The following is a 9,767-nucleotide window of genomic DNA, read 5'->3' as shown; positions in this document are numbered from 1 at the left end:
CTTATTAAACATGCAGGTTGCAAGCAGCTCATGCAGACAACTTACAAACAGCTCATGCAGGTAAGTTGCAAACAACTCAATGAAATGATTTGCAGCAGTTTCTTATTAAACAGGCAGGTTGTAAGCAGCTCATGCAGACAACTTACAAGCAGCTAAAGAAAAGCCTTGCAGCTACTTCTTTTCTTCTATAAATAGAGGAGTTTTCAGTTCATTATGAATATAAGTTTGAAGTTTGAATAATATATCAGTTTCTCTGTATACTTGTCTTCACTTTACGGTCTTTATTTTACAACATCTACTATGTTAATCGAACAAATGGTGCCGCTCTTTCTCTGATTCCTCCCAATTTTTTGTTCAGATTTCAGGACCACGCTGAGCCAACATTACAGCTTCAAATTCTTAAATTTGGAAGATGATGCGTAAAGCTTTATCGACTTTCTCGGTTGACAAAATGGTAACTCAAACTAACAACAATAGATGTTTCAAATGTGTTTTAACATATTATTAGAATCGATACTCTATTAAGCAACTTCAATACTAAACCTCCAAATTTTATAAATCCTGAAGTCCGTCGTCCGTCCAAATACTTACAAATTTATGTAAAGTCGTATATAATGTCTTCAACGCCGATTTACTATAAGTATACATGACATGTATGAACAATTTATTACTCACACCAGAAAATATGTGAGAAAATCAGTTATTTTCCCATACAGAACATTTTTTGGAAAATGTTCTTCGTACCAGAAACACCCTGCGTCGCATCAGGAAATGGGATGGAAGCACAGCAATGGAAATAGCCATTGTCATCGTACACAGTCCTTTGTGAAAGATGAGCTTCACGGATAAGACACTCTCCCATTCTTCCGAGCCATATTGACCAAAAATTGTTCGTGCATCAAAGGGATCAGTTTTTCCTGGTCCTTTTTTGCTACCAATTAGAGAAGAGTAAGTCAGTGGCAACCTTAACAACAACGACAGTTATGCAACTGGTAGAAATATTGAATCATAATAGAGACTTTGAGCCGACAGATAAAAAAGAATATGAAATGAGAGAATTAAAAATGGTACCTTTTTTGTGTTGCGCATTCATTATAGTTGCATGTAACTGTATTAGAAGGGGCAGAAAAGGCTTATCAGGAACTTCTCAAAGCACAAAAATAGCACAAAAAATAAATAAATATTAATTTAGTAATTTTTACCACAGACAGTTTCGTGGATAAGTTATACAAGCATTCTGGTATTAAATCTGTAAAGGGAAAATATAGGAGGACATCCAGAAAAGTAACTGCATCAAGTGCACGGCTAAAAATAGTTTTAGGGGGCCAATTCTTTCTTGAAAGCAGAAAGTACCCGTATAAGAGAACATATTTGAATGAGCTGAAGCATAATGTTCAAGTATTTAATATTGATACCAGAACAAAAACAAATGAACACCACAAGAAAGCACCAGCAAGTAATATAGAACTGAAGAAACAAGTTCCAGGCATCTAAATTTTGAATACAAAAGGTGAGAATGAGTTAGGGTTTGAGATGCTGAATTTGAAAAAGTGTCAGAATTAAAATGGATACTGACTCTTGGTGGTCAGTGAAATTGCTTCCCTTTTCAAAACAGGTTCAGACCATTTCTGCCTGTATTTAGAGATTCTCTACCATGTGCCTTATAATTTTAGGCCTTTTTTTTGGATAGCCTAAAAACCCAAGAGCCAGTGGCACAAGGTTCGAATCTCGGTGAATAATGGGCACATTCCTCTACCCTTCTCCGCTTAAAAATCAGGCTTTTGTACCGCTAGACCAAAGCCCTCTGGGGGTGCTTTACCCTTTTTTGTTATGAATAAATTGCTTTTATGAAAAAAGAAAGTGTAGGGTTCATGGGGGAAGGAAAAGCAGGAAGAAGCAGCACTAGATTGAATGGTCAAAGTATTTGAACACAGCATCTACAGAAATAGAGAGTCCTAATGTACAAACAATAAAGAAATTGCCAGCAAAAATTAACCAGAATAAAGAATTAACACCTTGGAAGTTATACCTTTAACCTCTGCTTTGCATCTTTTTCAAGAACAAAACCAGCTTTAGTGAATGCATTGATGATTACCTCTGGAAAAGGCTAGGGAATAACAAATGCAGGAACTAAGTTCCCTTAGAAATAGCAAAGAAATTGAAAAAAGGGGGTAGGATGAGGGAAGAAGAAGCCAGAAATTATGGATACGACATGCATGTAAAAGTCAGGCTTCACCACCAATTACTTCCACAAGAGCATGTACAACATAAGCTTTTGCTGGAGTACCTCTCCCTTTCATGCATTACTGCAGGATAAGAACAATTCTGAGTTCCAGCCAAGAAAAACTGTGACCTTGTGAAATCTCATTAGAAGCAACAACCTAGAAACATCCAGAAAAAGAGATTGGGGTCTCATAGAAAGGAAAATGAAGTCTCTAGATATAATATAAGAGCATAAGTTCTTCTTTTTGAGGTACTTAAATTTTGTTCATCCGCTTTGCCTAATTCCAAGTGGATCAACACTGCTACCTGTGGCATAGTTGAAGGCTCTAACACACATTTACCCTTTGTTTGTTTTGGAGTTAAAAAATTAAAGAAGTCTCTTTGAAAATTCACATTTTCACTCTCTCATGCGTAACATTTTTTTTATATAGTTCTTCCTTTTAGCTTTTAAGCATAAAAACTCAAGGAGACCTGATCTATGTTTCTTCTTCAATTGCGACACTGTTTCGTGACAACATATTAACATAGAGTATCATGTTCAAAACATGTATACTTCTAAAACAAAAAAAAAACTTCCTATTTGAAAACATGTATACTTATAATCCTTACCACTAGCCTATCTTTCCTTGTTGCTTTTCACTCGTGTCAAGGGCAGATGCACATTATACGAAGGAGTGTCACGTGACATCACTTCGTCAGAAGATGTTAATAAATATGTATACAAAAAGTACTAAATCATCTCGAATACATAATAAATAATGGCACTGCTGACATAAAACGCTTCCAAATATACTGGTCGAGCGCCTAATTGGCCTCCTGCTATATGCAAATTTTGAATTCTCTTTTGTTTGAAAACATGGAGAGGTTTTGCAGGATTGAACTCCATACCTCCCTTAAAATAAAAATTCACTTAAACAAGTGAGGCAAAGCCCGTTCCAACTAACCAGAGGGAAAATAAACTCTATTATATTAATAAGTTTATTTGTTTCCTTCTTTAAATATTGACATCGCTTGCAAAAAATTTAGTGCACCCTACAGACTCCACAGACAAATTTTTACCATGCTAGTTAAATTGTCAAAACAAACCAGCTCAATGTACAAATCTAACTAGCTTCACTTAAAACATGATATAACCTAGGACGATAAGGATATTCCAACAACAACCTTTAAAGAGTAAACTTGAGAGGAAAAAAAACATAAAGAGCACGAGAAATGGCGATTATCACCTATAGACTTACCAAACCCTTCAGTCTTATAGACACAGGCCGACTCTCCAAAGCATCAATTACTTTTGGTGATACACTCTGGAAAGACAAATAATTTATTTTGAAAATTAAGACAGGGAAAAAAGATATTACAAGGAAAGAAAATGGCAATCTAAGTAGAAATGTTTACCCGCAAAACCTTAGCAGCAACTTCAATTCGATCCTTATTCCCAAGCTTCAGCATGAGCACAGCCAAGAACTGAGTTCCGAAAGTTGATGAGCTTGTTGACCAGTTCAGGATGCATGGCCAACGGAAGTGATACAAAATGAGAGTAGTCAAGATTTTGGCTTTTAACTGCCTACAGGGAAAAAGAGACGTAAATAAAACTTGGAGAAATAACTCAAGCTTAACCCCAAAAGAGTTCCCTCGATGAATACAAAGAAGTCAAATAAAGTGGTCTTCTTTTTTAAGTAATGCTACTGAAAATAAATCACTGGCTCAAATATGGCTGTCTAGTCATGAGTTAAACATTGTTTTTAGAATCAACAACAACAACAACAACAAAAAACTCTGTGTAAACCCACAAGTGGAGTTTGGGAAGAGTAGTGTGTACACAACCTTACCCCTACTTTGTGAAGGTAGAAATGTTGTTTCTAATAGACATTCGGCTCAAGAAAAGCATAGTCACAACATAGTTGAAAAGCTTATGGTAGACATAGAACAACCCTAGTAAGGACTGCTGATAAATAACTTCGCAGCACCGAATATTCAAGCAGAAATGGACTTATAAAGCTTATTGTATTTTTGCAGATTGGCAATAAAAAATGTAAGGGTAATACAGGCAGCGTAGACATGAGATTATTCCTAACTGCAAAACGGAGCCCTATAAAGTGTTATTCCCGCCAATATTGCTGTATTTGTAAATAATAATTCTGCAAAATATAAGTTAACGTAATGAAACAATAATAAATTCGAGCCCACTGAATTCACAGTGTTTTCTTAAGGAATTTAATCCCCTCCTAGTACCCAAGGTAATTGATTATTTCCTCCCAGGATAGAACGAATAACACACTGGTGTAGCGGTACTTCAAACCCTAGTGTTTCAGCGAACACAAAGTTCGGTAGCAAATCACACTTACAGTTGCTTTGTTTGAAGATAAAAACAATGCAGAACAAAGGAGTATAAACTCAGAAAATCGTATGGAAATGCTGAGAGGAAGGAGTGCAATGTATAGCCAATTTGTTGAGCGAATTGTGTGTTGTGTGTTGAGTGTCTTTCTTCAACATCTGCTGCACATATATATAGCAGCCAGTGTTGAAGAAGACCAAACGTCCACCCTCCATGGTGGAGCAAGCATTAACTTATTTGTGGAGCAAGCACTTCATGTTTGTGGAGCAAGCACATTCATGGTGGGAAGAGCATTAGGCGGCTGCCAAATGGTCAATACACGGATTGAAAAATATCCGTTACAAATGCGGATAATCTTACGTTAATATTTACTATTAACAAATAAATTTGGTCCAAAAAATTAATCAATCAATCGATCATTTGACCAAATCCAAATCCAAAGCCGAAGTCGTAGCCGTAGCCGAAGCCGAGCGGAGCGAGCGATGACGACGACGGCGCGAGGCTTGCTTTCTTCTTAACTCTTTAAGAGCTACAAGAAGAGCAATTATATATATACCCACCAAAAATATCTTCCTCTTCCAATATGGGACAATGTCTCATTGTCAAGAGGGGAAACTTAAAATTTTACTCAAAATTTTATTTTTCCTCCATTTCCCATTCACCCTCATTTTAAGAATATTTCATCTTAAAAATAAAACCTCAACAATCCCCCACATGAATGGGGAATGGCTATATCACGGAAGTATGTATGGAAAAACTGTGTGATTTACAAGTAAGGATTAATCGCATCTGGATAAGTAGGTTTCCCTTTGAACTTTCCGTAGTAAACTTATGTCGGATATACTCGGTCAATCGGTAGATTTGATATCTTTGAACCGTCGATCTTTGGTGTATACCTAGACAATCATAAGTCACACAATCAACCCTTAACCGTCTTTGGTTCTCATTGTTGTATTTGTTTCAGCCATAAACACCGCCTGGTTTCATAAGTGCGTAGAGAACTAGCCTTACAAAGTTCTCCTTGAAGCGGCTAATACTTTACACTTACATAGGTGATTCCTAAACGTGTCATCCTGTAGATACACTATTTGATATACCCCGTATCAAATTTAGAAATCATTAAAAAGCCTTAATGCTTTATCCTTGGTACTGAACATTGTCTCATAACGAGAACGGACTAAAATTTTATTTGACAATGTTGAACCGTCATTAATGACTTTGTTTGATCTCCTTGAACCTAGATCTTGGGATCTCCAGTCTTCTAGGTAGAGTTACCGCCACAATGACTTGTTCTCGGCCATAGCCCTATTCCCCTTGATGATTTCTCAACTACCTCTCTAGTTAGGCCTTTTGTAAGTGGATCCGACACATTATCACTTGACTTTACATAGTCAATCGTGATAATTCCTCTAGAGAGTAATTGCCTAACGGTTTTATGTCTTCGTCGTATATGACGAGATTTACCGTTATACATAACGCTCCCAGCCCTTCCAATTGCCGCTTGACTATCACAATGTATGCATATTGGTGCCAACGGTTTGGGCCAAAATGGAATGTCTTCCAAGAAATTCCGGAGCCATTCAGCTTCTTCACCGGCTTTATCTAAGGCTATGAATTCAGCCTCCATTGTAGAGCGGGCAATACATGTTTGTTTGGATGACTTCCAAGATACCGCTCCTCCACCAATAGTGAATACATATCCACTCGTGGACTTAGAATCAGTTGAACCGGTGATCCAATTTGTATCACAGTATCCCTCAATCACCGCAGGGAAATTACTGTAGTGCAATTCAAAGTTCTGGGTATGTTCTAAATATCCCAAAACTCGTTTCATTGCCATCCAATGAGATTGGCCTGGATTGCTCGTATATCAACTCAGTTTACTTATAGCACAAGCTATATCTGGTCGTGTACAATTCATGATATACATTAAGCATCCCAACACACGAGCATAATCCAATTGTGATATGCTTTGACCATTGTTCTTTGCTAATGCAAGATTCACGTCAATTGGGGTCTTTGCAACTTTAAAGCCCAAGTGCTTGAATTTTTCAAGTACTGTCTTAATATAATAAGATTGTGACAATGCCAGACCTTGAGGAGTCTTATGGATCTTAATTCCCAGAATTAAATCAGCAACTCCCAAGTCTTTCATATCAAACTTGCTATTGAGCATACGCTTAGTAGCATTTATGTTGGCAATGTCATTACTCATTATCAGCATATCATCCACATATAGGCAAACAATGACTATGTGATTTGGAACATTTTTAATGTACACACATTTATCACATTCATTTATCTTAAAACCATTTGACAACATTGTTTGGTCAAATTTCGCATGCCATTGTTTGGGTGCTTGTTTTAGTCCGTAAAGAGACTTAACAAGTCTACATACCTTCTTTTCTTTACCTGGAACCACAAACCCTTCAGGTTGTTCCATGTAAATTTCTTCCTCCAACTCTCCATTTAAGAAGGCAGTCTTAACATCCATTTGATGAATTTCAAGACCATACACTGCAGCTAATGCTACTAACATCCGTATGGACGTAATTCTTGTAACTGGAGAGTATGTATCAAAGTAGTCTAGACCTTCTCGTTGTCTATACCCTTTGACTACGAGCCTTGCCTTGAATTTATCAATAGTGCCATCATCTTTGATTTTTCTCTTAAAAATCCATTTAGAACCCAAAGGTTTATTTCCAGGAGGAAGATCAACCAATTCCCATGTATGATTGTTCAATATGGATTCTATTTCACTATTGACTGCCTCTTTCCAAAATAATGATTTCGAAGAAGTCATAGCTTCTTTAAATGTTTGAGGCTCATTCTCCAATAAGAAAGTCACAAAATCCGGTCCAAATGAAGTAGACGTTCTTTGACGTTTACTACGTCTTGGATCCTCCTGGTTACATGTACTTTCTTTTGTTTCTTCCCGAGGTCGTTTAGATCCTTCACCAAATGACTCACATTCCTTTTTATACGGATATATATTTTCAAAGAACTCAGCATTATCTGATTCTATAACCGTATTATTATGAATGTCGGGATTTTCTGATTTATGAACCAGAAATCGATATGCTTTACTATTTGTCGCATATCCTATGAAAACACAATCAACGGTTTTCGGTCATATCTTTACCCTTTTGGGTTTAGGAACTTGCACTTTTGCCAAACACCCCCACACTTTAAAGTAATTCAAGTTGGGCTTCCTTCTTTTCCATTTTTTATATGGAATGGATTGTGTTTTGCTATGGTGCACTCGATTTAATATTCGATTAGCCATAAGAATGGCTTCCCCCCACAAGTTCTGTGGCAAACCTGAACTTATCAACAACGCATTCATCATCTCCTTTAATGTGCGATTCTTTCTTTCCGCAATCTCATTAGATTGGGGCGTGTAAGGGCTGTTGTTTGATGAATAATTCCATATTCTAAACATATTTCTTCAAAAGGAGATTCATATTCACCACCCCTATCACTTCTTATCATTTTTACTTTCTTGTTAAGTTGCGTTTCAATTTCATTTTTGTATTGCCTGAATGCGTCTATTGCTTCATCTTTACTATTCAGTAAGTAAACATAGCAATATCGAGTACCATCGTCAATAAAAGTTATGAAATACTTCTTTCCACCGCGAGATGGTATTGACTTCATGTCACAAATATCTGTGTGAATTAAGTCTAAAGGATTTGAATTCCTTTCAACTGACTTATAAGGATGTTTAACATACTTAGATTCCACACATGTTTGACATTTTGATTTTTCGCATTCAAACTTGGGCAGTACTTCCAAGTTAATCATTTTCCGCAAGGTTTTATAATTGACATGACCCAAACGTACATGCCATAAATCATTTGACTCAAGTAAGTAAGAAGAAGCTGAAATATTATTATTATTTTCCACAACCATTACATTTAGATTGAAAAGGCCCTCGGTGAGGTAACCTTTTCCTACAAATATTTTATTCTTACTAATGACAACCTTGTTGGACACAAAAACGCACTTAAAACCGTGCTTAACAAGAAGTCCAGTAGAGACTAAATTCTTTCTCATTTCGGGAACATGAAGGACATTGTTCAAAGTCATGACCTTGCCAGAAGTCATTTTCAGAAATATCTTCCCATATCCTTCAACTTTTGCTGTTGAAGCATTTCCCATATAAACTGTCTCTCCGGGTTCAGCAAGAGCATAAGTAGCAAAAGCCTCTCTAACTGCACAAACATGGCGAGTGGCTCCTGAATCAAACCACCACAGTTTAGGATTTCCCACCAAGTTACATTCAGAAAGCATGGCACACAAGTTATCAACATCATCATGGTTTACTACCATGTTTGCTTGACCTCTTTTCTTGTCTTTCTTCGGAGCACGACACTCCGTAGACTTGTGTCCAGTTTTTCCACAGTTGTAGCAGTTTCCACTGAACCGCTTCTTGCTTGGGTTGTATTTCGGACCAGAAGCCTTCTTCCTCTTTTTGTTAGCTTCAACAATATTTGCTCCCATTATTGTTGAATTTCCACGGCCTCTCCTTTCAGCAGCTTTATTGTCCTCTTCGATTCTCAACCGAACAATGAGATCTTCAAGGGACATTTCCTTTCGTTTGTGTTTCAAATAATTTTTGAAGTCCTTCCACAACGGAGGCAACTTCTCAATCATTGCTGCTACTTGGAATGCTTCGTTGATGACAAGACCTTCAGCAAGTAGATCATGAATAATCACTTGCAATTCCTGGACTTGGGTAATAACAGACTTGCTATCTACCATTTTGTTAGTCCAAAAATTTTGCGGCAACAAATTTCTTCATCCCGGCATCTTCAGTTTTATATTTCTTTTCAAGCGCATTCCACAATTCTTTTGACGTCTCCATGCTACTGTATACATTATACAGATTATCATCCAGTCCGCTAAGAATATAATTCTTGCATAAAAAATCAGAATGCTTCCACGCTTCAATCACGAGAAAGTGTTCATTCTCTGGAGTTTTATCTGGCAGATCAGGAACATCTTCCTTGATGAACTTCTGTAGACATAACGTAGTTAGATAGAAGAACATCTTCTGCTGCCAGCGCTTGAAATCAATCCCAGAAAATTTTTCGGGTTTTTCTGTCGGTGCCAACGCCGGTGTTCGGCTTGTCGATGCGTTGGCAGTTACCATCGGAACAGCTTGGTTTTTGCTTTCAGTCATCATTTTTTCTGTAAAAGAATGACA

The 9,767-nt window shown here is 37.1% G+C and overlaps 1 long non-coding RNA gene across 1 annotated transcript; it reads right to left on the bottom strand.

Moving 5' to 3' along the window:
* Window positions 1-635: 635 nt before the first annotated feature.
* Window positions 636-2,292, bottom strand: LOC117277126 (uncharacterized). Its single transcript, XR_011413503.1, has 3 exons — window positions 2,030-2,292; window positions 1,072-1,108; window positions 636-923 (listed from the first exon to the last, which is right to left on the bottom strand). It is a non-coding gene; the product is annotated as an uncharacterized lncRNA (long non-coding RNA).
* Between the last annotated feature and the right edge of the window lie 7,475 nt (window positions 2,293-9,767).

The sequence above is a fragment of the Nicotiana tomentosiformis genome, chromosome 2 (assembly GCF_000390325.3).
Source record: "Nicotiana tomentosiformis chromosome 2, ASM39032v3, whole genome shotgun sequence".
Lineage (NCBI taxonomy): Eukaryota > Viridiplantae > Streptophyta > Magnoliopsida > Solanales > Solanaceae > Nicotiana > Nicotiana tomentosiformis.
The sequence above is the reverse complement of the archived record's forward strand: the minus strand, read 5'-3'. Positions and strand labels throughout refer to the sequence as shown.